Raw genomic sequence first — 8178 nt, forward strand, 5'->3', positions numbered from 1 at the left:
TAAGAAGATCACCATATGACTGAATAAATTGATAATCCCCATACATACGTATCAGACTGCTGGTGGTTTTAAAATAGACAAAGATTTATTATTATTATTTTTTTTTTAAGCCAAGGCATGGGCTTCATTTACTAGAAGCAATATGAATTTGGCTCTTGGGTAAGTGCAAGTGTACAAGCAGCCTTCCACCCTTTATCCTTGGAGGCATATCCTGCGATTTACCTCCCTCACGATACTCCAGGGTAGGGGTGATGGGGATCCATAAGGTTAGGGTTTAACCTTTTTTTTTTTTTTTTTTTTTTTTAAGATAGCCTAAAGAGAGAAAAATAACTAACATGTTTCAGCTTCCTTTTAAGGTTTTACAAAGGAGTTGACTAACAACATGTCATACGAGTGTGCTCGTTAACTTTGGATCATTTAGTCCTACCATATTTTATGTTCATAATTATATAATTCTTCTATTGAAATTATTTTGGTCAAATTAATTGTATAAATTTATTCGAAAGATTACAAGAAAGAATTTAGCTGCTTATGTCCTTCAGTTATTCATTTTAATATTTGGGAATATTTTTCATTGTAGGCATTGTAAGCCAAAGAAAGTTCATTTAAAATTATTATTGTTTTAGAATTCCAATTTCTAAATTGCAAGCTCCATATTTGGTTGATATATATTATTTTGTGCTTAACTGATGAGGTTTATGTGGAGGAACAGGCATTGCCATACATGGAATGGTTGGATGGTCGGCTTTCAAAGAAATTGATGTAATTTTTGCATTTGGTGTCCGTTTTGAGCCCATAACCCCATTTCGGAAAGGTAGCGAGCGTTTCGGATTGAACTCACCGCTTTGCTGTGATGTACGAGGGTTTTTGGGCATTTGAAGTCGTTTAGTGTGTCAAAAGAGCATATTAAGTTTTTGTGTTATTTATTTTCAGCATTTGTTATTTCCATTTTGTAGCCCAACCCATTTTGGGACTGCTGGTCCAGTAGGTTATCTTTTCTTTTATATTTAAGACGCTGCAAGACGCCTCCTAGGGTTTTCTTGGTTGTTCACGAAATAATAAAAGTTTGTTTCTGAATTCAATCCGTTTGGTTATTGTTGTCGTGTGTTTGTAGATTCAATCTACATCATTTTGGTATCAGAGCATGGTGCGTGGGAGAGGACGTGGTGGCCAGATTGATGAAGTTGCAGATTTGCGTAATCAAGTTGAGGCGTTGACAATCTGATTTGATCAATTCATGACGTGGGCGGCAGAGGTTGTGCAGAACGAAACACCTCATGCTCCTCCACGTCGTGCCCCAGTGAGTGATGGTGGAGGTGGATCTGAATCAGGGGAGAGGTTGGATGAGGAGACCTTGTCAGAGGGTCGTGGCGATCGTGTTCAACAGCCTCGTGTGCAACAGTAGGACGCGTTTTAGCGATGGGAATCCGGATTCAAAGTTGATATACCTGAATTTCACGGTGGAATTGAGGCAGATGAATTCCTCGATTGGCTGGCGACAGTAGAGGAGATCTTGGATTACAAAGAAGTGCCCGACAATAAAAGGGTACCTTTGGTGGCGATCCGTCTGCGTGGTCGTGCTGCTGCGTGGTGGCAGCAACTGAAGCAAAACCGGATCCATCAGGGTAAGGCGAAAATCCAGTCGTGGGAAAAAATGAAGAAACAATTGAAGGCAGCGTTTCTTCCCTTTAATTATTCCAGGACTTTGTATCAGCGCTTACAGAATTTGAGACAAGGCAATCGATCTTTAGATGCTTATTCCATAGAGTTTTACCAACTGATAGCCCGAAATGATGTGGGAGAATCAAAAGACCAGTTGGTAGCGCGCTATATTGGTGGACTACGATTGAATTTGCAAGACGTCCTAAATATGTTCTCGCCGGTATCTGTTTCTGAGGCTCACCAGTGAGCACTTCAGGCTGAAAATCAACAACGTCGTTCTGTAGTAGGCATTTCTGGTGGTCCATCTGGAGGTGGGGGTCGACAATTCGCCCCAAATCCCACATTTGGTCCGTCCCAATCCTTTACATTTGGGGGTCGGGGCGTTGATCGGAACACTCGGCCAGTGGTTCCTCCAACCACTAATCCGGGTGGCTGGGCTCCTCCTGGTGGACGAGGGTGTGGAAGTCAGTATTTTGGTTGTGGTGATTTTGGTCATCTGAGGAAGGACTGTCCATCTCATGGGCAGCCACGGCTAGGTTTGTTCATTGGAGGGACAACACAAGCCGATGTTAACGATCCTGTTCATGTGGAGAATGAAGAAGAAGAGGCTAAAATTGTGCATACGGGTGACGCGGGGCCTCTTTTGGTGGTCCGACGGGCGTGCCTTACGCCTAAGGGGTCGTCTGAGGACCTGCAGCGAAACAATATTTTTCTATCTACGTGTACCATTGGAGGAAAGGTGTGTAGGTTCATCATTGATTCGAGCAGTTGCAAAAATGTGATATCTGAAGCGGCCGTGCAGAAGCTGCAGTTAAGCACCGAACCTCATCCTGCTCTTTATAGCCTAGCATGGTTGAGACGAGCTAATGAAATTCGTATTACTAGTCGTGTGTTGGTATCTTTTTCTATTGGCAGTGTGTATCGTGATAGTGTTTGGTGTGATGTGGTGCCGATGGATGCAGACAGTAGTAATCTACTTTTCCGATCTTTGTTTGTGCGTGAGATGCTTGCAGAAGGTGTTGTACTGTTGTTAGTGGGAACTGAGGCGACAGGAGTGTCGACAGTTCCTATGGCAGCCGAGGGGACGGGTCTTCACCCCAAAGCTGTCGCCTTGGTGTCTGAGTTTCATGATGTGTTTCTGGATGACCTTCCACAGGGTCTTCCGCCTTTGCGGGATATGCAACATCACATTGATTTGGTACCGGGCGCGTCATTGCCTAATCGCCCACATTATCGAATGAACCCAGTGGAACATGAGGAGTTGAGGAGACAAGTAGAGGAGTTGGTGCAGAAGGGGTACATCAGAGAGAGCCTCAACCCGTGTGCAGTCCCCGCACTCCTAGTGCCAAAAAAAGATGGGAGTTATCGGATGTGTATAGATAGCAGAGCTATCAACAAAATAACAGTTCGTTATCGCTTTTTAATTGAGTGGCTAGTTATGCAGTTTGGACTATCCAATGCACCGAGCAAGAAGCACTTCGACCGTTTATTGGTAAGTGCGTTGTTGTATACTTCGATGATATATTGGTGTACAGTGGGTCGGAGGAGTCTCATGGTGTGCATCTAAGGAAAGTCCTTACTATTTTACGCAAGGAGAAGTTCTTTGCAGCCACTAAGAAGTCCGTGTTCTATACCGATATTGTTTTGTTTTTGGGGTATGTTGTGTCAGCCGGTGGGGTAACGGTGGATGTAGCTAAGGTTGATGCGATCCGGCAGTGGCCGCGTCCACAGTCAGTTTCTGATGTGCGGAGTTTCCACAGTTTAGCGTCGTTTTATCGACGATTTATTCAGCACTTCAGCACCATCATGTCTCACATTACTGATTGCATGAAGGAGAGTAAGTTTCAGTGGACACCCGAGGCTGAGAAAGCGTTTTTGATCATTAAGGAGCGCCTGACTTCAGCCCCGATACTTGCGTTGCCTGATTTCACAAAACCTTTTGCATTACATTGTGATGCCTCTAAATTGGGTATCGGAGCTGTCCTCAGTCAGGAAGGAAAACCAGTAGCTTATTTCAGTCAGAAGTTGGCAGGGGCTCGTGGGAGGTATAGCACTTACGACGCAGAGCTTTATGCTGTTGTTCAGGCCATTCGCCATTGGCGACATTATTAGTTTCAGCGAGAATTTATCTTATACAGTGATCATGAAGCCCTCAAGCATTTGTCAAACCAGGAGTCTGTATCTGCCCATCATGCATCATAGGTTGCCTTTTTGTAGCAGTTTAACTTTGTCATTAAACATCAGGCTGGTTCTTCTAATCATGTGGCAGATGCGCTCAGTCGGCGGCATGGGTTATTAACGTGGCAACAAGTAGCGGTCACCGGGTTTGAGACCTTTCTCTCTCTTTATGATAATGACCCTTATTTTGGCCCCATCTATCACAGTTTACTGCAGGGACCCAATTCCTCTTTTCTGTTAGAGGATGGGTATGTGTTTAGAGGTGTTCAGCGGTGTATACCAGATTGCAGCCTTCGTCTGAAATTGATTGAGGATTTTCATGGTGAAGGTCATGTTGGGCGAGATCGCACTTTGACTTTGATTAGCGCTTCATTTTTTTGGCCTACTATGCATCGTGAAGTGGAGAAGTTTGTCTCACGATGTAGGGTGTGCCATGTGGCAAAGGGGAAAGCCACAAACGCTGGTCTTCATCGACCCTTACCAGTGCCTTCAGCTCCGTGGACTGATATTAGCATGGATTTTGTCCTGGGTTTACCGCGCACACAACGTGGTAATGATTCCATCTTTGTGGTGGTAGATCGTTTTTCTAAAATGGTGCACTTCATTCCCTGCAAGCGCACCACTGATGCTGTCAAGGTTTCTCAGCTATTTTTTAGAGAGATTTATCGGTTGCTTGGGTTGCCCACTTTCATCGTGTCTGACAGAGACACGAGGTTCATCGGTCACTTTTGGCGGAGTTTATGGAAGTCAGTTAACACGTCGCTCAATTTTAGTAGTGCTTATCACCCTCAAACTGATGGGAAAACAGAGGTAGTTAATCGTTTTTTGGGTGACTTGTTGCGGTGCTTGGTTGGGGATAATCTACGCTCATGGGATCAGTGGCTTAGCCAGGCAGAGTTTGTGTATAATCATGCTAGAAATAGAAGCACCGGTTTCAGTCCGTTCCAGGTTGTGTATAGTATTCTGTCCCGCAACCCTGTTGATTTATTGACTCTGCCCTCTAAGACTCGGCTGCATGGGACAGCTGTTGACTTTGTTCGTAGTTTGCAACAAGTTCACGAGGAAACACGAGCTAATCTGCTAGAGTCCAACCGTAAGTATAAAGAGGCGGCTGATCGGCATCGACGTCCTATTGAGTTTGACGTTGGGGATTATGTTTGAGCGGTACTGACTAAGGATCGAGTGCCATCTCATGAGCATTCGAAGTTATCACCTCGTACCGTTGGTCCAATGGAAATTGTGGAGAAGATCAACCCCAACGCCTATCGCCTTCGACTTTCTTCCCATATACGGACTTCTGATGTGTTTAATGTAAAGCATCTTTTGCCATACCATGGAGACAACGTGGGAGATAGTGCTATCGTTTCTGATTCGAGGGTGAATCCCATTGATCCCAAGGAGAATGATGAGGTTTATGTGGAGGAACAGGCATTGGCATACATGGAACGGTTGGATGGTCGGCTTTCAAAGAAATTGATGTAACTTTTGTGATTGGGGTCCGTTTTGGGCCCATAACCCCATTTCGGAAAGGTAGCGAGCGTTTTTGGGCATTTGAAGTCGTTTAGTGTGTCAAAACAACATTTTAAGTTTTTGTGTTATTTATTTTCAGCATTTGTTAGTTTCATTTTGTAGCCCAGTCCATTTTGGGACTGCTGGCCCAGTAGGTTATCTTTTCTTTCATATTTAAGACGCTGCAAGACGCCTCCTAGGATTTTCTTGGTTGTTCACGAAATAATAAAAGTTTGTTTCTGAATTCAATTCGTTTGGTTATTGTTGTCGTGTGTTTGTAGATTCAATCTACATCATTAACTCACTTAGAAAGAAAGTTAGAAGCTTTCTCTATCTGTCTTTTCTTTGCGGCATGCAGCTCTTTGGCTGAGCAGCTATCGGCATAGTAGTTTTATAAGTCTAATCTTCCACCGTCAGCATCCTTTTTCTTTAGTAAATTACAGGGTTGATTCTTTTTGAGGTACTCCAACATGAGAACTGTGCATTGACAAGCGTTGAATTGTATTTATTCTTTTAATTTGGCATTCTGCTTGTGTGAGTACAAATTGCCCAAATAGCTATACTTGACTGATGAAGTCCATATTACTGTTCACACCGTATTTAATGGCAAGATGATTGAGCCAGAGAAAAAAAAAATTTTGAATCATGAAATTTAGTGGTGTAATTATTGTTTTTAATTGCATTCATGTTAATTAATCCATTGTTTTGATTGGCCACTTTAATCAATCAAACTAGTCATTACAAAATTGATTTTTTGTACATGTGTAACTTCGTGCGTTCTTTGGGCCATGTTCTATATTTGCTAGAATTTCACATGGCTTTGTTTAATCGAAACAATATTTCTTTGGAGAAATATTTGATGTACTACATTTAAAAATTAGTATATGGTCTAATTAAATTTTCTCACGGTGTTTAGCTAATTTGGAGTATAAAATTGCAAGTATTTTGTATCTAAGCCATATTTTATGACTATGAAGGTATGTTCGCTTAGATCAATATTGTTAAACCATATTTGATACTTTATGGTTATATTAATTCTTATTATCTAATGTTTATGTGATGCATGGCATCACTGTGTTCATTTATGTTGTTCACCGTGTTCAATTATGTTGTTCAAGTGGAAGGAATTGTAAATATTTATCTATGGACAAACAAATCACAAGTCTCATAAAGGTCTTTACAAATAGATTAATGATAATCTATTTAATAATTATATGGGATATTAATCTTGACCAATAGTCTTATAACATTGAATTATGTGTGTAGTTAACCATGCTATCATCCTAATATTAACCTCATTATGGAAAGGAAGTTTCATAAGTTAGTAGGTATTAAAATTTTGAATATATATATGTGCTAAATATTAGTGACTATTGACATCAATTTGGTGGCCATAATGGTAATTAAATATTTAATATAATCATCCACATATGTGATATATACGGATGAGTACGGTGTATATGCATTGATGCTTTGATTAACGTTACATTGTGATTGAGGCATTAATTGATAATGAATTGTTACATCTTTGAAATATGGGAGTGTTTAATATAATACATCTTATTTGGAAAATTGACTGTTAAAAGTGTTAAAAAAAGATTGTAGATGCACAGGTAAAATACGAGAGTTGAACAGATGCATATGTTCGAACGTGTTACTCGAAGTCAATTTTTAAATTTTATATGTTTATAATATTATAATTAAATATGTGTTATCGATGTTTTTAAAAGACTATGCAGAAGTGGAGATGTACAAGCGAAGAATAAAAATTTTGCAAATTGATGGTACCAAATTATTGTCTAAAAGAGATATGAAATAAATTATAGTCAGTAATGGATATAAGAAATCATCAAGAGGATAGGTTTAAGCCTACCCATTGACATGGCGGGGAGGCGTAGTAGAACAGCTATCCCACACTTACCTAAGTCCATTTTATTAAGGCTTGATTTGCATCAATATCCTTCTTCTGTGCTATAGATAATGTCAGTCAATATTAGAGCATTGTCCGATGAGTAGGCAGCGCCTACCAATCAAAGCTTTCTTGAAGAGGTAGAGGTTGGGCTGCTTCTTTTTCAGCACCCACCTTCGAGAATAACACAATTTTTGTGATTGAAGATTCCATGAAGAAAGATCAATATGGTTGAAACAACCTGCATTGATGATTTGTAATAGTACTATTTTATTTGTTCTCATCTCTATGGTGATAGTACTAATAATAATGTGATGTTAGGAATAATATAACCTTGAATGAGTATCGATGCGACAATTCTCATGAGGTGTGGATCATACACGCTCTTGAAAGACTTATACCTATGTGAGAGTTGCCATGAGGTCGTGGCCATGAGATTGGGCTATTTTCTACAAACTTTTACTAGAATTAAGATTCGAGTGCATGGTTATTAACAGTGCAACCCCTTATGAACTAGAGTCCAAATCGAAATCGAGTGTTGAACAATTGAAGTTCAGTTAAATGGACCTAATTTAAGACTTAATCCATTATTGCTCCCTCAAATGGAAATTGTCATCACTAAGTAAGGTTCAAGTTCAAAAGACACTTACACCTATTGCATAGTATAACGTTGCAACTATATAATATATATTTATCTATTTTGAAAGATTAAAACTTGTGGATGATTGTCGTAACTTATAAAAGTTTTAACTTTCCAATTAAAGATTAATATTAATTTTCAGTCTTGATTTTTTACTTTTAAGTTTAATACAAAATTAAAACTGATAATATTAGAGTGTAACATTCACTTTAATTGGATTGATTCTCATTATTGTGGTGGTTGAGTTTTCACTACAAAAGGGGGGGGGGGGGGGGGTTTT

The sequence above is a fragment of the Olea europaea genome, unplaced genomic scaffold, assembly GCF_002742605.1.
Source record: "Olea europaea var. sylvestris unplaced genomic scaffold, O_europaea_v1 scaffold1070, whole genome shotgun sequence".
NCBI classification, from domain to species: domain Eukaryota; kingdom Viridiplantae; phylum Streptophyta; class Magnoliopsida; order Lamiales; family Oleaceae; genus Olea; species Olea europaea.